This window comes from Cynocephalus volans, chromosome 7 (genome assembly GCF_027409185.1).
Source record: "Cynocephalus volans isolate mCynVol1 chromosome 7, mCynVol1.pri, whole genome shotgun sequence".
NCBI lineage: Eukaryota > Metazoa > Chordata > Mammalia > Dermoptera > Cynocephalidae > Cynocephalus > Cynocephalus volans.
The window spans coordinates 153,512,501-153,534,653 of NC_084466.1; positions in this window are offsets into that span (position 1 = coordinate 153,512,501).

A 22,153-nucleotide genomic window follows, 5' to 3' on the forward strand; every position below is an offset into this window, starting at 1 on the left:
TTGATTTGCTTTATTTTGATGCCAGAAATTTTATTGAAAAATTGAGGGGAAAAAAAGTATGAGTTAGCATCAGACGAAGAAGGAAGGAAGGGTATTCTGGGAGGGAGAAAGCACAGGAGCAAAGATACTGAGGGGTGATCCAGCAGGTGGAGTGAGGAGACCACGAGGGATGTGGTGTTTAAAGCGCGTGTCCGGAGGGGACGGCTAAAGTTTGGGCTGGAGAGGCTGCTGGGGAGCAGACCCTGAGTCACCTTGAGTGCCTTGCTAAGGAGCCAGGAAATTATCCTGAAAGCAACGGGACTGATTGAAGGGCAGTAGGTGGGTGAATGATTCAGTCCTCCAAGCACTTCAGAAAGGCCATTCTCATGGCATTGTGGAGGACCGATTGGAGGGGGACGGGGCAGAGGAGGGGGCACTCTGGTAGCAGGAGATCCGTCGGAAGCTGGGGAGGAATCAGACCAGAAGTGAGGGGGCTCTGAGCAGTGGCAATCGGGGAGAGAAGCTGCCTAAATACTAACTATCCAATGCGTATTTCAGAAGAATTCTAATACTGTGGTGTGTACACACGGCAATGACTGCTTAGTATGTGGCTGCCTTAAAGTTCAAGACACAAAGGCTCCAGCCTGTCCCATGTGTTGCTGGAGACAGCTTAGAATGGCCAGTTCCAATGAACGTGGCGGAGTTCTGCTGGCCTCCGATGCCTTCATTCTGTATTTATTGGAATTTGGAATGTATGTGCAAACCTCCCATGCTGTCAGGCCATTGCTGAAATTGAGCGATGTCTCTTCTGTCCTGTTTCTTCCTAACGAGTACACACATTTGAGCACTTAATATAGGGCCATGGCTTCCCTGGACAAATGGCCATCCATTAGAACAAAGCACTCTAAGGAATTAGTGATATCTGACTTTTATTAGCTGGGCTGACAACTCTGGACAAGGAAATTAGAAATTGTGAGTTATTTTCAAATTGGCTGAATTATAATAGAAATTGCAAAGCAAAGTCATGGAATCCCAGACATTTAACACTAGTTATTTAACAAGCAGCCCAGTTCTTTTTGACAGATGAGAATATGAGACCTTGAGACAGAAAGTGACTGATGTGCCATTGGATGCCACTATTAGATTAGTGTCCGTAAGTATTCATTGAGCCCCTACTGTGTGCCAGGCACTCTGTGGCTGCAATGGTGAACAAGACAGCATGGCTGCCCTCACAGGGCTTACTTTCTCATTGGGAGAGAAAGACAATAAAAAGTACCAATTACATGCAGTCGGTCACTTCAGGTCCTGGTTAGTGCCGTCAAGAGCGTCACCAGGGTAACATGAGAGACAGAGCCCAGAGCTGCTTTTCCTGAGGGGAGATTCTCTGAGAAGTTGCATCAGTCAGTCTTCAGTCAAGAATGCAGATCTCATGCCACGTTGTTCAATAGAAGGATTTTAATATGGAGAACTAGCTACAAAGTTATCTGAAGGTACCAGAAAGGACAAAAGGGCTGGAGGGGCTCACCAGCAATGAGCAAGAGCAGGCAGCTACTTCTAACCCTGGCTGGAGAGACAGGGGGAAGGTGTGGACCCGGGGCCCAGGAGGGGCCACCTTAGAGGAAAGGGCTGTCAGGTAGAATCTGAAACTCTAGAGGAGAAGGAGCAGCGGCTGGAGGTGGTCCTTGAAGCAGAGAGGGGTCCCTTCTGCTTGCCCTCCAATCTGCCATCAGCACCTCCCACTGGCTGAACTGACCAGAAACCAAAAGACAAGCAACCCTGGAAAATGCATTTTCCCCAGGGAAATGCAAAATTTTCTGCAGAAGCCACCCTGTGATATGTGGCAGGGCAGGCGAGAGTGGAGGGTGGACCTTAGGGCAAGCAGGGAAATGGCCAGAATGCAAGGTGACGACTGAGTCAAGACACCTATGATAAAAGGAGAGAGCCATGCAAAGAGCTAGGGGGAGAGAATCCCAGCAAAAGAAATACAGAGTGGATGAGGCAGGGATGGGTACCCCGGCCTCCTCTTCACGGTCCGGGCTTGTCACTGGCACTAGTCACTTCGTTGAGCTCCCTTGTGATTCTCTTTTTCTAGATTCTCCTTTTGCTCTTAAGCTTGCCTCTTTAGGTCCTTGACAGCAGAGTGAGGTGCTGCCCTTCAGTGAGCTGGGGGGACAGGACAGAGGCAGGGGATGCTGTGCAGGAAGGTCACACTCCAGTGTCCAAGCCAACTCCATGGCACATCATGACACCTTCCTCCACGGACTGACTATCTCCCCTGGCCCAGGAACCGCGCAAGAGCTCAACTGCACATGACCCCACTTGTTTCTTACAGCGGTCTATGAGGGAGACGTTTTTCTCCCCATTTGACAGACAAGGAAGGAGAGGCTGAGATTAGTTAAATAACTTGCTCACAGACACATAGTAAGGTGCAGGGCTAGGATTCCTTTCACTCATTCAATTGAACTCAATATTTAATAAATGTCTATCAAGGGTCAGACTGCAGTGAATGAAACAAATATGGATTACAGTCTTCCAGGGAAAATAGCTGTTAAAGAAATAACCATGTTTGTGATACATTTATTGAAGAAATTATTTATGCCAATAAAAAATCCTAATAAAGTCCAGAACCCTATTCATATATTTCTCATGTAACAATTTATTATTTTGTTCTCTATTTTTATTAATTTCTGCTCTTACAGTTATCATTTTCTTTCTTCCTTTTTTCTAAAGGTTCACTTCATAGTTTTTCCTAGATACTTGAGTTGAACCTTTAACTCATTGATAGCTGAGGCTATACATTTTCCTCTGAGTGCTGCTTTTGCTACATCCCACAAGTTTGCTATGTTGTTCTTTTATTCCGGTTTAGTTCTAATATTTTAGTTCCCATGGTAATTTCCTCTTTGACTTATGAGTTATCTAGCAACATTTTAAACTTCTTAGTCCATTTCAGCTGTTTAAACAAAATCCTATACACTGGGTGGCTTACAAACAACAGACATTTATTTCTCACAGTTCTGGAGGCTGGCATGTTCAAAATTAAGGCACTGGCAGATTCAGTGTCTGTCGAGGGCTGCTTTGGGACTCACAGATGACACCTTCTTGCAGTGTCCCCACGTGGTGGAAGGAGTGAGGGGTCTCTCCCCAGCCTCTTATGAAGGCACTAATCCCATTCACGAGGTCGCCACCCTCATGACCTAATCACCTCTCAAAGGCCTCACCTCCCAACACCATCACCCTGAGGCTTAGAATTTCAACATGTGAATATGGGGGAGACACAAACATTCAGTCATGGCAACTTCCAACCATACTTTAACTTTTTACTGTTGATTTTTAATTTAATCGTGCTCAGAGACAGAGTTAATATGATGTTAATTCTTTGGTATTTGTTGAGACGTTATTCAAAATTTACTACATGATAAATTTTTATAAATATTCATACATTCTTAAAAATTTTATAAATGTATATTGGCTGCAGGGTTATTTATGTATTCTTTCATAAATCAGAATTAATTCATTATCTGTTCTACTTTCACGGTCTGCTTGATCAAGAGGGTGTTAATCTGTGAATGTGAATTTCTCAAGTTCTCCTCGTATTTCTGTTTTTGTCTTATCTATTTTGAAACCTTTTTTGGCTTTAAAGTTCAATATGCATCATGTTGTAGTGGAGTCCCTTGTTCAAAAATTATTGACTTTTAAGACAGCTACAGCAGAACACTAAACCAAACAGGGGGGCCTTCTAAGCCCAGGGCCCTGTGCCCACCCATGAAGCTGGCCCTGCCTGGGTCACCTGGGTGGGGACCAGTTAAGAGAGTACACACCAACCTACTTCATGACCTTTGGAGGAATTGTTTGAAGTCTGTGCCTGATTGGTGGGTGTATTACCAGCATCAATTTAGTGTCAGGATCGTAAGGGCTGGGGACCTGTAATACTGAGTCATTTCATAAAACTTGTGCATGTTCTCTGCAATTTTTAAAATGTAAGTCTCTGAAAGCTTTTAATTTTCCCATTACTTTTGGCTGTTTGTGGATTTTTGCCTCAGCTGAAATCTGCGGCCCTAAGGATATCTATTTAAAGCTATAGCCAAAGTTTTACAGCAGACGAATCTTGTGTGCAGCATGGAGGCTTGCAGAGGAGAGTTAAAGGAAAAATCTCATTCTGATGCAGCTGTCTTTGAAATCTCCAGGGGCTGAAAAGTGAGTGGTTTCTGCTTTGGGGGTTTTGTTCTGAAACCGAGAAAGGCATAAATAGCATCATTCCAGAAACCTTCCTGCCTAGACGTTTGGTCTCAGCCTGGCCACGGCTGCAGGGCGTGTCTGCCCACCCACCCTTTGTGGGCTCAGTCAGCATAGGGTTACTTGTAGCCCATCACGGCCGGAATGGCCCTAACACCAACCAGCACCAATCCCTCAAATCACAGCAGAGGCCCAGAGAGGGCAAGCGGCTGGCCTAAATGCACAGCAGACAAACCACAGAGCAGACCCGTGTGCCTCGTGCCTGCAGCTTCGCCCTCCTGCCCCTTGGTCCTCCCAATGGGAAATGATCATCTGCTGAAGCACGTGTACCTTTTTGTGTGTGTGGCCAAGGTGGCGGTCACCTGAGGAAGAGGGGGGTGAGGGGCAGGGACATGAAAGCACCATTTTTCTTTCCTCTTCCTAATCTCTTTTCTGAGAGAACCACCCACTGTGAGACCTAAAACGTGGCCACTTGAGAGTCATGCATGGGCAGGAGCTTCCAGGGCGTCCCACCCAATCAGTCCTCGCAGCCCCTGGCCAGCCACCTTGTCAACTGGCTGCTCCGCCCTTGGACCCCACCATGATGGGGCTCAGTCCCACTGTGGGGTACAAGCCATCCCAAGCTCTGCCCCCGGGAGCCACTGCCAGCCTCACGGAGACAGAAACCGTCCAGCCCGCAGACCTCCTTCTGCAGGAGCGTGGACTTCAGGCAGGCGGAAAGTCACCTGGCCCGGAATGGCTGCTCCGTATGTGTCTGATTAACAAATAACTTTAGTGCTTTTTGTGCCAAAATCTGCCCCTCTCAGAGGCCCCCCCAACCCGGTCCTCCTCTGCCAGGCCTCTGGGCCTCATGCAACCACCATCTTCTGCAGGAGAGTTACGGGCCACCTGAGGATGTTCAGTGGCCCCTGAGTCACCCCTTCCCCCACTGACCACCCGGTGTCTCCGTGGTTTCCTCAGAGGCATAGAGGCCACACCTGACCACCCTCTTCCAAATCGGCTCAGTCTGTGTTTGTCCCTCTTGTGCAATGGCCAGAAACTGCCCAGCACTCCGGGTCGTGTCCGCAGCACAGCACACAGGCTCTGATGCCATTGTGTGAGCATGTCTGTGTATGAGTGTGTCTGTGTGTGAGCATTTTGTGACTGTGTTTGAGTATGTCTGTGTGTCTATGTGAGTGTGTGCAAGAGTATATGAGTGTGTCTATGTAAGCGTGTTTGTGTGAGTGTTGTGAGTGAATTTGTGCATGTGTTTGAATGTCTCTGTCTATGTGGATGTCCGTGTGAGTGTGTGAGACAAGTGTGTAAGAGTACGTGTCTATGTGAGTGTGTGAGCATGTTTGTGTGTCTTTGTGAGTGTGTGCTGTGTGCGCACACATGGCTGTGTGTGGATCCCCGAGTCCTCTCAGAGGGAGAACCAGTCTGGCCACTGTGTGGGCAGCTCACGTGTGTGGAGACTGCCCTGCAGCGCTGAGCGCAGGGCCTGACACCCAGGCAGTGCTCGTCAAGTGTTGCTGTCACTGCCATCACAGGCCCGCCTGCGCTTTGGGCTTGTTCATAACAAGGCCCCCGGGTGCATTTCCATTCCCTGCAGGAAGGGCGATTGCAAAGTGGGGACTTGGAGGGTCCTTTCCCGTAGCTTTGCAGCCAGCAGGGATTCCTGTGAAGGACATGACCCAGAGTTCAGCTCAGAGAGAACCCAAACAGCCCCAGGGACGTGGTGGCCACATTCCGCTCAGCACTGTGAAAAACAATTACATTTTATAAATGGGGAGAGGAAATCACAGCACACAGAGTGAGGGCAAAAATTCAGATTTATCATACAACATTTCATACTCTGGGGGGTCAGAGGAGAGCTCTTTCAAATGCTCAGACACACAGGCAGGACCATTTCCCACCTACCAACCACTGCATTGTCTCGGCAACACCACGGGGAAGGATCAGAGACCCTTTCTTTGGGTACAGAAAGCTCAGGGGGGCTAAGTGACAACTCAAGGTCACACAGAGCCTAGCTGGCAACAGTGCAACTCCAAGACCAGCGTTCTGCTCCCAGAGGCCACTGTGGTACTTCCTGTGTGCACCACCCAGCAAAATGGAAACACCCTCAACTGTCTTCTGTGTGAGGCAATTCACGTCCCACTGCCAAGAGCTGCCACCAAATCACTCTAAATTGGGCAATTAGCAGCACTGTTTGTAAAATGAGGAACAGGATATCCTTTGACCCCTTGAACTTCTCTCCCACTGAACACTCTAGTTCAGTTGAGCTTTAATTTTTGAAAGTGGGGTTGGGCTGGGGTAGGAGATAGTTCCTTAAGCCAAAGTTTTGGCCAATGGCTGGTTCCTGGGGAACCATCTCTACCTGGAAGGCTGAGGTTTCAAAACTAGATTCCAATGAAATAAGAGTAAGGCAAACAACCTAGAAAAAGTAGGCAGAGCATTTGCCACAATGAGACGATATCCTTTATACACGGGGAGTGTTTGTGAGATGAACGTCCAGAAGAGGGGTGAGCAGAGGTTATAAGTAGGCCATCCACAAAAGCAGAGCAGCGAAGGTCAAAAGAGACAGGGGAAACATTGTCACAGTGGTTAGATAACATTTTGGGGGGGCCATTGATTTGGACTGAATTCCTGCACAGGCCCCAACAGGCCAAGGAAAGATAGTCACTTGTGCTAAAATCATGTCAACAAACAGACCTTCTGAGAAATCAGCAGAGAGATGATAACCAAATCCCCAAGCAGGCTAATGTTAACCAGCATGTTCCTTTTGCTTTAACCTTAAAAGGAAAGGAACTGTGAAGGACCATCTGCCTTTTGTCCCGTTTCTGCTCTTTTCAGCCCTTTCCTGACTGTAAAGCCCACCTCTTCTGCTCAGTTCCTCAAATCACCTTCTCTAAATTTTTACGTGAGATGCTACCCAACTCATGAACTGCTCAGAAAAGCCAATTAGGTCTTTAACTTTGTTGACATTTTAACAGCAGTAAACAAATAAAGGCAAATTAAAACACTAGGGTGTTATTATTTTCCCAAGAGACTGACAAAGATAATACGCAGTCACAGTGAGGAAGCAAAGACATAGTCCCATCCAACATTAATGTTGGGGTTTAAATCGGCCCAGTCTTTCTGAAAGGGAATCCAGCAGCACATGGAAGCAGCCTTTAAGATGTGGGCAAATTCGACCCAGTAATTATTGCAGATTTTAATCCCAAGAGAATTAGTCAAGCTGTAGGCAGAGGTGAATACAAAAGATATGTATTGGGTGGTCACTTGTAATATTGGAAAATCTGGAAAAAATACCCCCAATGTTCAACAACAAATTAGTGCTCATGAAGATGAGAGTGAATACATACAAAGGGATATAACACTGCCAGTAGAAATTCCATGGCAGCAGAAGCTTTGACTCCAAGTCCGCTGTCCTCCAAGCGGGGGAGGCTGCCTCTCAAGTGGGCCCAGCAAGCACCTCCACCTTCCAGTGGCTGCGAATCGGCTGGGGAGGTGGCCACGGCTAATACCCATGATGTGGTGCAAAGCAGTATGGAGTTCAGAGCTAGGAAGAAGAGCCAGGGATGTGTCCAGAATGTTCCACTGGCATCCAACTTGCAAGCCACATGTTTTCACATGTGAGGCTAATTAAATAATTCATCATGTACTTGCATATTTCACCCTTGTTAACTCCATCATCAACCCTGCCCTGCTGCTTTGGAGAGGGCACACAGCCCATGTGCGGAACAATGCAAAGAGAAGTCCAGGAGTCCCGATTCCTACACCTGCAGCTGTGAGACCTTGGAGCACTCAGAACACCAGGCCGCTCTTCTGAGACAGCCCCTGGCTCAGAGCCTGGCCTGCACAGGTGCTCAACAAGCAGGTGACATTGCTGGGGGCTGGTCTTTCCCTCTGTTGTTTTCTCCAGCAGCTGCCTGGCTCCTGCCAGATCCCATGATCTTCTGCAGCAATAGCATCCCAGAAAGCTGGCCAAGAGGAATTTTAAAGCCCAAATATTGGCTGAAAAAAGAGGGAAAAACATCCACTCTACACACCTGTCAGGCTTGTTCACAGACCCTTCAAACCCGTTCTGTGCAGACAGGGCCACAGGCCCCTCATATGCCATGCAGACTGGGTCACTAGACCCCTCACATGCAGGTTGCAAGTTAGGTAAAAGATCCTGAGAGCTGTGGGTAAAGTTGATAGGCTTTATTCGGATGCGAGCTCAGGTAACCAGCAGGAGCCACTCTGGTGGCCTCCCAGGACATCCCAGGGGCATAGTGTATCAGAGCCGTTCATCCTTTATACTTAAGTCAGATAACCAGGGAACACCTGAGCGCATGTGCACAGTTAACGTATTTACAACAGACACGCTAAGTCCTGCTCGGCAAGATTCCAAACAGCTGAGAGAGCTTGACCATTTGTTTTCATTTTCCTTACAACACCTCTCAACAGCTCCTAGTACGTTTCAGAAAGCAACAGACTCAATGATATGGCGGTGTCACCAAGCCCCCCCACCTGCCCATGCAGTCAGTCCCTGGAAGCTGTGGGGATCGGCTGAGCACAACACACAGCTTTCCCGTCTCTAGAGAGTTGAAACTTGGCTATGCCCTCCCTGAGGCCAAGGCCACGGAGGGCAGGAAAGACAGGCCTCCTGCCTCCAGGTGACTCCAACACTGTGATACGACTCATACCCCTGACTCCCCGAGGGATCAGACAGAGGCACGTCACCAGCAGAGGCCACCTCCTTGCCTGGCTCCTTCCCTGTCCTTAATTTCATCACTCCTCCCAAGAGCTCTTTTCCAATAAACCTCTCGAACAAGTATTTCTGTGTTAGGCTTTGTGTCAGGGAACCTGTGCTAAGACCAGCTTTGATTTAACTTCCCTGGCGATTCCTGAACACTTTCTATGAAAGACGCACTGCACCAGAGATGCGTGGCAGGAAGCGCACACATCATCACACAGCTAAGTGTTTCTGTTTCCTGGATACAGTGTTCGAGATGGTCGGAGCAGGAGGAAACCCTGGATGCCATCTAGCTCGGTATTTCCTGGAGTGGGTTCTGAGAGCAGTAATCCCAGGCAGGGTGGGAAAACAAAAGGGAACCTGCCTACAAATAAACTTAAGGAATTCTGGTTCAAAAGTTAGATGAATCTCTTTACGACAGCCTTGCTCATAGCCTTTAATATTCAAACAGGTCCTAGGACGCTAGGGCAGCATTTCTCAAGGTCAGCACTAGTGACTGGGGGCTGGATGATTCCTTGTTGTGGTGGCCTGTCCTGGGCATTGCAGGATGCTTAAGCAGCATCCCTCGCCTCCAACCACCAGATGCAAATAGCACCCTCCCACCTTATGACAACAAAAAATGTCTCCAGACAGTGCCAAATGTCCCCAGGGGGGCAGAATCAGCCCAGTGGAGACCCCCTGCCCTGAGGGAAAGATGCCTCTCACTAGGACCTTTTGTGTGTGTGTAACATCTATTAACATCTCTTGGAACTGCAAGACACAGTTTGGAAGACATTGATGATTGAAACCAACATTCACTTTACAGTTGAGTGAACTAAGGCCTTAAAAAAGGGACGGGGCCTACCCATAAAAACCAAGTGAGTCAGTAGCAAATCTGAAACTCAGACCCGCATCCCCTGACCCAAGTCCTCAGAGAAATGAAACTTCCTGAGGGCCCTTCAAGGTAGCACAGGATAGAGCCTTCAGGAAGGACCCAGCATGGAATGAGGGTTTACCCAACAGGACCAGGAGCCCCATTCAGTGGAGTGTCTCCCATTTCCCCAATGATCTAATCTTTTTATTCAGTTCTAGGAACAAGATTGGCTTGTTTGTGCTGCTGAGGACCTTTCTGATAAATAAATTCCCATAGTTATGGAGGAATCAGGGTGAGGAAACAGGAGAGGCACCCACAGGATCTGGAATGTAGAGAAAGCAGCCCCCGGGCCTTCCCAGAGCTGACTGGGGGTACTGATCCTTTTGTCCAGACCCCTTTCACTCTCAGTCTCTGCGTGGGACATGACAGCCATGCCAAGCAGTAAGCACACACCTGGAGTTTTGTATTTCAGCACAGAGGAGCATCCCACGAGTTTTCAATTATGAGAAAGCGTTAACTCAAATCCCAGGAGAAGAAAACTCATTAATGTATTCAATCCAGCCTCCCTTGCTTCTTGCTGGATTTTGAAAATTTTCATGTGTGTTTGCCTCCCCCTCGTCCCTCAATTCAAGGTTGTTCCTTTCTAAAACAGCAGGGTTTTCCTTAACCTACCTGGGAAATTAAGTCCCAGGGAAAAGCCAGCATCTAATTTATTTTGCATGCTAAATCATTACAATCGAAAGGCAAAATCTCCACTGTGCAGCTTTAAAAACATCTGTGTTTTTCTTTTGACTTTTGGGGATAATTATCCCAGCTCATATTGTGATTGCTAATTACTAAGCTAAACTAACCTGCTGAAGGGCTGGAGTGGGGCGGGGGGGAGAGTTCTTTTCAAAGCACTTTCCCCCAGAGCATTAAATCATCTGAAAATGGAAAGAGAAAATGTACCAGCACAGGCCTCTCTCCCACCTGCTCCTGGGCTGGGCTGATGCGGAGCCCTGCGGGAACCTGGAGCTGTGGATCCCCAGATCTGGAGCCAGGGCAGGAGGTGCAGATGGGGTAGGAAGATTTAGTCTAACTGACCCACTAGATGTGGATTTTTTTTCCTATGAATAAATACTGGATCTGACTGAGAAGTTTTATTTTTTCAGGATACTAACCCAACCAGGATTCCACAAACTCAACAAACCATATTTTATGTTGAAGCAAGAACCAAAAGCAAAGTGTTTATTATTTTTAAAATTTTATTCAAAGCCAGAGGTAACATCATTTAAAAGATGAATAAGTAGTGAATCCTCTTGGACCAGAATTAAGACTATCTTTGCTGAAAACATGGAATTTAAACAAAACATGAATATTCATTCATTCTTTCGTTTATGTGAGACTTTTGTGAGTCCCATCTACACAGAAGGTACTAGGAAAACAACATTGGCTGGACAGTCACGGTCCCTACTCTCACAGAGCTCAGAGTGGGGCCAGGGTAGGGGTGCTCCAGAGGAGAAAGGAGGTGATTCTGAGCCAGGCCAAGAGGGGTCCTGATGGGGTAGACGGGGGTCTGTGAAACCATGAGGGGCCTGCTGTTCTTGAGCAGAGCTACATCAGGCTGAGAAGGAAGAAGCTGAGATACAGGGGATAAATCAGAGCTAGCCCAGGGAGAGAGAAATGGAGGGATGGTGAGATTGCTGCAGACAGTGAGAACAACACATGCTGGGACCTGAGGTGACAGTTCAGGGACAGCTGAGAGGTAAGCAGGGCCCAGGCCCCAAGTCACTGGATGTCATCCTAAAGAGCCAAGCCTTTGTCCTGAAGGTGCTGGGGAGCCAGTGAAGGCTCTAGGCAGAGGCATGTCCAGCTCACAATCCCACTTGACATCAATGTGCTGTCCATAATGACCTTGAACAGAGGCCTGTCATTCAAGCGTGATGAGCCCTGACTTCCCCGCTGGGCGATTTGGACACAAGGAAGTCCCAGGTTCTGAACGACTCTGTGGACAGGTGCAGACACTGCTGACCCAGAGGGGAGCCCCACAGGCCAAGAGCAGCTGGGTCCTAAAGCCAGCAGCTCGGTGCAACCTCCAGGCTTGTCAGTAGCCCCTGTGCCCCTGGATGGTCCCTTTCCCTGGGAGTGGAAGGGGCCACTCAGCCCGGGAACCACAAGAGCAGCAGCAGCCACGGTGGCAGCAATGATGGCAATAGGAACTACCACTGAGTCCACAGCCACACGGGCCACACACTGCTTAGGAACCCCACATATGTGACAGCAGATGAATAAGCTCATATCGTTCATGTTGCCAAGCACCCCTTCCTCAGCCAATGAGGAAAAGGGATCCTTTGTTTGGCAGCTCAGAAATCAGGCTTTTGGAGGAAATGCCATTGGGAGAGGCTAAGAGCAGACAAGATTGCTTCCCCTGGTAGGCAGGCAGCTGGGAGGGAAGGTAGAGAAGGAGGCCAGCTGGGAATCGGGGGGAGCTTTGCTGTATCTTATTGGATTACTTTTCTCTTGTGTTTCCCCAAGAAATCCTTGCAAGCAACCTCCTCAACACTTGTGGAGTCTAACTTGTGTTCTTGTGTGTTTTCCATGTGCCAGTATGTAGACGTGGGGCTCAAGGGGCCTTGGGGAGGCCTCACAGGCATGGCAGACCCTCTCTAGAAACCAGGGCTGCCCTAGCCCCGTTGCCCCAGGACCTCCATCTCTGGGCTTAGGTCAGCGCTCCATTCTGCAAAACCAATACCATCCTCATGGAGCATGTTGGAACTTGTCTCCAGTGATTGGCCCCAGACCCAAGGACACCAGGTGTCATCTGAGAAGAATGCTTTCACTGGGGTCATGGGGCTCCTGCCCCTTGTGACCTCTGTCTGCCTAGCAGCCACCCACTTTGCTTCCACGAATGCTGGCAGACTTTGATTTGGAGAAGCGACCCTCCACGGTAGATCCCATTTTGGTGGGACTGTCAATCAAGGCATGATTGCGGCCCGAGGCAGAGCTCCTTCATCCCAGCCCCCGGGCCCCCAGCCTCCTCCCCGTGCACCCTCCCTGGCTTGCAGTGAAGGAAGCTGGGCAGGCCGCGGGAGGCGCCCGGAGTCCTCAGCAGTGAAACCACAAGCATTTCCCCTCTCCTATCATGGGGAGCCCTCCCAGGCCTCTCAACCCAGACTGGAGGGAGCCCAGAGGATGAGGAGGTGGAAGAGAGAGAGGAGGCGAAGGCAGAAGACGAGGGCTGCGGGGATCCGCCTGCAGTGCCCACCTTGAGTGGGGCCGGCACAGCTCAGGCATTGTCTCTGTCACTGCGAGGCCGGCATGATTATCCCCAGAGAGGGGCGTCCCGGTCCCTGGCTAGTCCGAGGTGGAGCCACATTCGAATCCAGTTCAGCCCCTGAGATGCTCACTCCCGCTGAGTCCCTGACACCACAGGGAACCCCCCAGACCGTGAATTCAGTTCGGCTCAGGGCAGGGCAGTTCTCACATTCACCAGCTCTGCAGAGGGCCGGGCCCAGGCTGGGTACCAGGGTGGGAGTCAGACACCACAGCTCTGCCCTCAGGATCAGAAAGAGCATGGAGCCAGCGTTCATTGTCCAACAGCCGGAGAGGGCAGAATTACTGCCTCCATTTGAAGCTTGGGGCACTGGAGTAATCTGCCCGTGGTCACTTTAGCTCCAAAGGCATCCTCTTGCCACTGTCTCCTTCCACTGCAAACAGATACCCGCAGGTGTGCCCAGCCTGGGAGGACTGTGCTAAGTGCTATGGTGATTCGAAGCAGGAAATGATTCAGCCCGTCCAGGAAAGCTTCCTGGAGGAGGTGGTGTTGATGGGTGAAGGAGAATCTCAACTATTGCACACAGGCAGTAAGTGGGAACTCCAGGCAGGGGGAAGAGCCTGGGCAAAAGCAGAGCAGCTGGCCGGTCCCCGAGGATGATGGGAACCAGAGGTGGGACACGGTGCACATGCCCAGATCATGGGAAACAGGTAGGAAGGAGTGGTGGACACCACCCAGGACCTGTGAGCAACTGGGCTGGAAGGCGGTGCAGCAGGGGAGCCTCCAAAGGGCACTGATGGAGCGCACTGGACTGCACGTGGGAAGTGTTCACACGCTCTCACATGCACTCACACACTCACATGCACTCACACATACAGGTACCCACACACTCACATACACATACACTCACACACACAAGCATACATGAACACACACACGCTCACACATACATGTATACTCACAGGCACACACAAACACATACTCACATGCTCACATGCATACGCACAGGCACGCACACACCCACACGTGCTCACACATTCACACTCACACGCAGTCACATACACATGTACACTCACACAGACAGTGGCAGGGGCCTTCTCTCAGAGCAACAGAAAGCGTCTCCGTTAGGTCAAGGGTTCAGATCCCCCTGCCAGCCAGCCGCCAAAAAAAAGGAAAGAGCCCCCCTTGTCAAGGGCCTGTGTCAACACCACCATTCCAACCAGGGACCCCCAGGCCCATCCCCGGAGCAGCCAGGCCAGCCCACTGCCTGGAAGCCAGCCTCAGACGGTAGGGCCTGTGGCTCGTGGCCCTCACATCCGTGCGGTCACTTGGCTGTGGCCAGGGTCTGGCTCCCCCTCCCTCTTTCTCCCCTTAAGTTTTAATTTCCTAAGGGCCAGTTACTCCCCTGCTTCCTGGGGCAAGGGAGGCAGGGGCCGAGGACAGTGGGGTGTGGAGTGCACTGTCCCCGTCCCCGCGGGCGCAGCCCGGACTGCCTGTGCCTCCCGGGCAGTGGCTGGAAGGGTGGACGGGCACAGCGGGGGGCACAGCGGGAGGCTCAGTGAGCCTGGCACTGGCTTCCTCACCCAGGCCCGTCGCCTTTGCCCTGGTTTTCTTGCCTCAAACTTCGCCTTTTCGGAGCAGAGCGTTCCACCGACAGCCTACTCCCTTGGCACAAGCCTCGTAAGTTCCTGTGGGATTTTTGATGCGAGTTAAAAACCGAATGTCCAACTCAGCAGTCTGCAAACCTGGACATCTGGGACGGATGTTTGGTCAACGATTTTACTTCTGTGTGGGAAGAAAAAGCCTGAGCCTGGATTTAAATCCCTCTGTCTGTGGGTATTGGCTCTGTGGGACCAAATCACAAATAGCCAGATGGTTTAATGAATCCAAATGGGGGACCAGGGGTCAGATTTGGGGCCCTTGTATAGCCCCTGGGGAGTGCCCAGCCACACTTGCACTATCAAAAGCAAGAGTTACCTATGTGACAGCAGGGGAAACTGAGACAAGACAGAACAAGTAGCAGACTGAAAAACATAGGCTGAAGAAGACCAGTGAAGTTCAAAGCCAGCCTGTCTGACCAGCCCTCACTCTGCCTGTGCCCCCACACCAGGGCCCGCTGGGCAGGAGCAATGGCCTTTAACCCAGGGTATCCTGCCTCGGACGGTCATGTCCTCTGTCCCTGATGACCAAAATCACTCATTCCCACCAGCCCTGTGTAGCCAGACCTGCTCTGCCTGGGGTCCAGCTGTAATGACAGCCCAGGTGTGGGGCCTACCCAGTGGCATCCTGATTAGCTGTGGTGTGACCTATAAGAGGGACAGTGACAACCAGGGCCATGTGTGACGAATGGTGAGGGGTCAAATCTGTCCATCATGAGCCGACACTTAGACTGCTCCAGGTACCTGGGGTGCGTTTAGTCCTCCCCACCTGCCCATGAAGCAGGTGCTCACTCCTGACACCACCACCTGGCGTTCCTGACCCAGAAATGCTCATGAGGAGCCACCTGGTGGTGACCGTGGCTCAGCCAAGGTACAGACCACCCAGGCGAACCCCCCAGGGCCAACAGTGTCCAATTCCCTGATGCAGGCAGGGCTGGACAACCTTGTACCTCAACCCCGCATTTGAAATGTGTTTTCCTCACTCTTGGCCCAAGAGAAATGACAGACCTTCCACAACGCTGCACAGCTGTGGACGCCGCCTCTACACGTAGAGCCGGGCTCGTGTTTACAGCTCCCATGTTACATGTTGCGGCTGCACTGGGCTCTGTTTTACATGTGAGCTGTGAGGGAGGGCTTGCCGGGCTGTCACCCTTCCCAGAGTGAAGGAAGAGCCTCCATGAAGGAAGCCCTCCATCCATGGGGCCGAGGTATGTCTGTAGTCAAGAGGTTCAGGGAACACATCCTGCAGATGCCCTGGGCCACACAGGTTAGGGCTGTCCACTGGTCCAAAGGGACCAGCAGGCCTGCTTCATGGGGCAGGGCCACCTGTGTGGTCCAGCTGGACAGAGTTGGGGAACCCGTGGATAGAGTCCTTCTCCTTAATAACACCCAACAGAGTTCTTTAACGGGATCCTTGTAGAGCCAGCCAAGGGGTTACTTAAAAATAACAACTGTGAGGGTGGGACAGGTGAGACAGGTGAGACAGGCAGTCACATTGTGGGGTGAAATATAAACTGGAGTTAGCAGGTCTGAGTCAGCCCAAAGCCCACCTGGTGGCCACCACACTAGTCTTGGGACATGGTACCATGTTTCTCCCCCACCCCCCAATCCAGGTGCACATGAATACATAGTGAGCTGCAGGTGTGGGCATGTAGGCCTGTTGTGTACTCTTCTGTGTCCCACGCTCCTCACATCTGAGCAGTAATTTCCTGGCATCAGGGCTTTTTGCAAAAAATTCTCAGACAGTGCCTGCAATTAGACAAGGTTTGGGCTTTCTCTGGGGCCTTCATTCTCAGCATTCTGTAGATCTGGTTCTCTTGGTCCTGTTCTGTCTACTGCACAGAACCATGTAAGGCTGCATACTGGGGAGGGTCATGCTCCTTCTTATTGCAGAAGGTGTCACTCTCAGGTTCTCTCCACCTCTCCATCTCTACAACAAATGCGTAGCCCCACCTGGTTTTCTGACAGGATGTGAACAGCATCCTTACAAAGTGTCCCTTTGCATTGACTCCGTTGCTTTCTGAGACATCACCATCGCTGGGTTGACCCACGGCCCTCTCACTCCATGAGCCTTGTGTGCCTACGAAAGAAAGGAACGAGCTTAGCTTTCCAGAATCTCGTCTTCTATTTGGGGAACAGCCCTGCAATCCTTTAACCTTCTAAGGAACCACCTCTGGACACTTAGTGAAAGACACTTGCAGTAAACTTGATGCCATTTAAGCCAGCAGATTCTCGTCAAGATGGCAAAAGAGTGCTGACAGTGTCTCAGTCGAGACCTCTCAGACAGGGAAACCCTGCTGGAGATACATTATGGAAATGAAGCCCACCTTTAAAGGAGGCTGGGAGGTAACTCAATAGCCCTGAAATGCTCCTTTTTCCAGGAGAAAATGCAATTAGGCAGATTTTGATTACATATGAAATTCTAAAATGATCCTGCAGCCTATTTTTTTTCTCTCTTTCTCTCTCTTCTTTTAATATATAAGCAAATGAGGACTCCATGCACCTGGCAGCAGAGCAGACACAAGCTCCAGAATCTTAACTTGGTCCAGCCCCATGAAGGTCAATGCTGAGAAGGGGTAAGAGAATTGGGATTCTGATGGTGCTGCCAGTCCCATTTCCAAATTTCAATCTCAAAACATTTGTCCTTGAGGTGCTTTCAAGAATAAGGAAGGACCAAAACCCAGATAAGGTGCCTGTCATTGAATGAGCTTGATTTCCATTAAAAAGGCTGCTCTTGGTGTCAGAATGGGAGAAAAGAGGAGGCAATTTATACGCAAAGACCTCCAAACCTACCGAGTTTTCTTCACCCAGCACCTGCTTCTGCAAGGGCTATCCCCACATGTGGATGGCCCTGGGACATGGACCATTCACCCTGCCCCCTGCTGAAAGACAGGGGGAGCTTAGTCCCAAATATTGGGCTGTGAGTTTTCTCAATGCACCACTCCCCCGGGACTTGACATTGGAAGGAATAAAGATAGCTACTCTTATTGGGCAGATGCCAGGTCTGACTCCTTCCCAGCAACCACCGTTAACACATCACAGGCAAAGTGCCCGAGGCACACGTGACTTGGAGAAGACCTGCAGCCAGGAAGCCTGCTGGAAGCAGAATTCAGACTCAAGTCCTTTGCTGAAAAGTCTCCGTTCTTTCCTGACCCCATGCTGCTTTGTGAGAACAGAGGAGATTGCAACAAAGGAATAACTCTCTAATGGCGGAATGTGAGACCCTGCAGCACCCGTGCACAGACTGGCGAGGAGGTGGGTAGGTCAACCTTGGTCTCCTCAAATCAGCTCAGTTGAATCCAGCATGTTCTTGGGGGCCATGATGTTTGGCTCCAAGCTGTCTCCTCTGAGGGGTGTGGTGGGGTAAAGACGACCTTGATCCTCAAAGAACCGGGGGCCACTTAAGGGAGGGAGGAACACAGCTCACTTCCTAAATGTGCACCCGCACAGCTGTGCAGTTTGCAAAACAGGCTCTTGCACCTCATGCCACCAAATTCTCACAAGAACAGGGAGGAGGATTGTCGTGCCCACTTTGTAGAGAAAACGCAAGTGCACAAAGAAGACCGTATTGATTTGAAAGACTTTATATGCCTCCCCTGCTATGGCAAACCCAAAAAGTCTTTTGACTCAAGTTATCGCCAGTACCATTTCCAACTTCATCTGATGATTTGTTTCCGAGAGCATATTTTTAATGTTTATGAGACTGGCTGACTTTAACTCCCAAGGATTCAGCCCCAAATGTCAAAAACCATGTTTTCATAATATAGCAGGAGGGTGATGGACGAGATCAGCTTACATTTTAAAGGGTTTTTTTTGTTATTTTTTTTCCTGCAGCCAAGAAAAAGTGGAAGGAATCTGTTAACATATTGATTGCTTTGAGCACTATTTTAAATTAGCTTTCCGTTCCCCTCCATATGCTTTTCCATTAAATTTAAATAAATTAAAGTTCACTTCTCTGGAAGAGACATGCTGAGGCCTCCTCAGGATTTAGCAGCCAGGCCTGCGCTGTCAGGAATTCATCAGCAATGTGTGATCATGGGCATGGGAGTGGCCTCCATGGGTGCCACTTGCTCCTTCTCACAAGTACTTTCTGGGGACGGACACTGCCACCAGCCTGGGGACCAGGCCCAGCTGCTGTTGCCGCACTCTGACCCAGAAAGGGACTCAGGTCCTGCTTGTCGGTGGTAGAGCTCCTGTGGCCACAGATCTGGTTTCTGTCTGCTCCCTGTCACCACACTGCACAGTGGCTTCTTGGCTCTGGTTGGGCACCCTGCGCTCCTTCCGTGTGGGCCACACCCATGAACCATACAACTAGATGAATTCGAATAGAATTAGAATATGCACCCCTCACAACTCTTTCTGTTGCATGTCAGAGACCCTCCTTAGACGAGCTTTGGGAAATGTGTCTTGTGTAAGACCAAGGGCAGAGCTCACCATATCCAAGGATTCATTCGGGGTCTGTCCTATCCTTCCCTCTTTCCCGGTGCAGACAGGCATCAGGGGCTGCAGGTCTCCTGACATGCTCACCAATGAGGCTCTATTAGACTGGTATGAGACAAAGGCCACATTGTCTGCAGGGTCCCCTGTGTGCCCTTGTGGGAAAATAGCTTAAATGATTCATTTTCAAGAATAGCTTAACAAGGGTTGCTTGGCTAACTTGTGGTGTGATAACCCCTGAAAGGACACTTTCCCTAAAGTGACTTCTCAAGATGGTGGCAGGTCACCTTGTTCTTTTTACTTCCTGTTTCTTCTTCCTCCTCAGGACTTCTGGTGGGCCTTTTTCGCAGGCTTGTCCTGAGCCCACCCCTTTCTACAACAGGCAAGGGGACAATAAATGTCTTATAAGGAAGAAATAAAATTTAGGTGGTGTCTGGGAAGATTGTGCATCCCATAGAACTCAGCCAGTGAGGAACTGGGGGAGGGACTTGCGCACTAGGGAATAAATTGCTTGATGTAACCGTTTTGGGTGTGCCTGTCCCATTCACAGATATCCGGACCTTGCAAGGCCATTATTAAAGTCTCGCTTCACTGTATCTCGTGTCTCCATGTCCATCCTTTGGCACTGGACAGGTGAAGATATTTCGCACAGCCCTGAACAGAACAGATACCCAGTTTTCCTAGAATGCCCTGGAACATGGAAACAATTGCCTGGCCACCTCTGTTGACATATGTGGGTCCCAGGAGCCTGGGAGCAAACACTTAAATCAAGTTAACAATTGCAGATGACACCTCTAAGATCCTCTATAATGGACTAGGGGGGTGGGACACATTCCTAAATCGGGTCTGATGAGGAGGAGCAAGGGTGGAGCCTGAGAAAAGACGTCCAGAAGTGAAGGAGTTGACCAGTTGGCCAGACTGGGAAGGTGACCCAAGGGAAAGGACACAGAATGAGGCTGCCGACCACTGCCTGGCCCAATAGTTACACCCTCCCCCACCTCCCGCCGCAGTGCCTTTGAACACTGGGAAGAGGCGGCAGCAGTAGCCACCCTAGGAGCCAACACCCCACTAGAGGGAGAAGGGGATGAATAGGAGAGGCAGAGCAGAAGCTGGGTACTGAGGCACCGAGACAGAGGGGCTGGGCATGGGGTGTGGGCGGAGCAGAAGTCAGCACTCACCACTTGATGGGCTTGGCAGCAGCCTGGAACAGCAGAGCACGGTGCTCAAAGGCAGCAGGAAGCGGAAAGGGGCAGACACTGGAGAGAGGGTCTGCACAGCAGGACCCAGGGCTGTGGTTACACATGGAGACCCCACCCCCACCATGGCAACTCCCAGAGGGAATGCATGGATAGAAGGATCCCAGGACAAATAAACTCTCCTGTTAGTCCAGGATGTAGAAGCCGGGAGGGAGCATTGAGATTTGTGGTTTGGCTATAAATGTGACATATTTTCACCAGGAGTGAATATTTTTTTCAGACATACCCAAAATAGTATTTTGAGTTCATCTGGCAATATTTCTATAACTGGCATACAATCTAAATATATCGATTGCACTTCTAATGTTTTGTGCTTTGGATTCCCACCTAATAAGGGTGTAAGTATTTGGCAGATAAAAGGAGATTCCCACTCCTAGTCCCCCCAAGCCCCTGCCCACTTCTAGTACTGCTGAATTGACAGTATTATCGGTGTTCCACGCCTGCCTGGGTCTGTTGACTGGGGGCATGGTCCACTCTGCTTGGGAGGAAGGGAACATATAAACCAAACACATACACGATCTTTTTCCCTAAAATTATTTGAACCACAGCTCTGACACAGCAACTATTTTTATTTTTCTCCATGTAGGTGTAATGGCAGGATATACTCCGCTGAGTAGATAGGCTACAAGGTAACTAAAGTCTTCTGTTATTTGGGGTCATTTAGGTCATTTCTGTTTCTCTCTGTGTTGTTTTACCATTGCACACACTGGTGTAAATGACAAAGAGCATCTTTGTGCATGCGGCGTTCCCTTCCATTTGCTTGTCTCCTTGGCACAGAGTTTCAGTCGGGGGAAAAGGAGTCAGATTGCAGAGATCTTTATGGCTGTCTCCACTTTGCTTTCCAACCCCATCGTCCCCATTGATAACACTGTCTCAATGACTGTGCCCTTTGATGATCTTAGCCTCCCTGGTTCAAGGTCGAGCTGTTCACATAGCAGGTTCTTAAATAAGTGCAAAACAGGATCCCAAGCTTCATCTCTTCAACAGTTAGCAATCTGCTCTCCTCCCAGGAATGATTTTTACAGTCTTTGCTTTATCTGTCTGAGTCTTGATGTTTTCATAAATTTGAGTGAACTCTTTAGATGTCACAGATACTAATTCTTTGTCAGCCATATTTTTAAAACTATATTGTTTTCATTTCTGCTGTAAGCATTCTCCCAGTGTATAATCCCTTAATTTTTTTTTTCTGTTTTTATTTGGATGTTTGTAGACCTTCTACGTTCAACTCAGATGATCTTTGTCTACTGCTTGTGAGATGAGCAATTCATCCAAACAGCTGGAAAATGTTCTATTTTAGATAAAGTAGCATCTAAAGTATCTAAAATTTAGTTTTTTATATTTAATACTTTAATCCACCTGGAGTTTATTAGGTATATGGTGTTGTGTGGAGACAGCCTAACCTTTTATTCTAAATGACTCCTATTGTCCAGCATAATTTTGGGGGGGAGGCTGGCCGGTACAGGGTCCAAACCCTTGACCTTGGTGTTGTAACACCATGCTCTAACCAACCGAGCTAACCAGCCAGCCTATCCAACACAATTTAAAAACACTTCTTCCTTAGTGCGTGTTTGGGAAAATGGGCTCATCATGTGTTGACATTTTTCACACTCAGGCCCATTTCTGGGCTCCCTGGGCTGTCCCATGGCGGTCTCTGTGTGCAGGAGCCATTTCTGAGGTTACGGTAACTTTCCTTTGTAATCTGCTCTTGGGCACGGCTCAGCCCATACCACCCTCCCTCTCTGCCCCTCACTTTGTTGCTCTAAA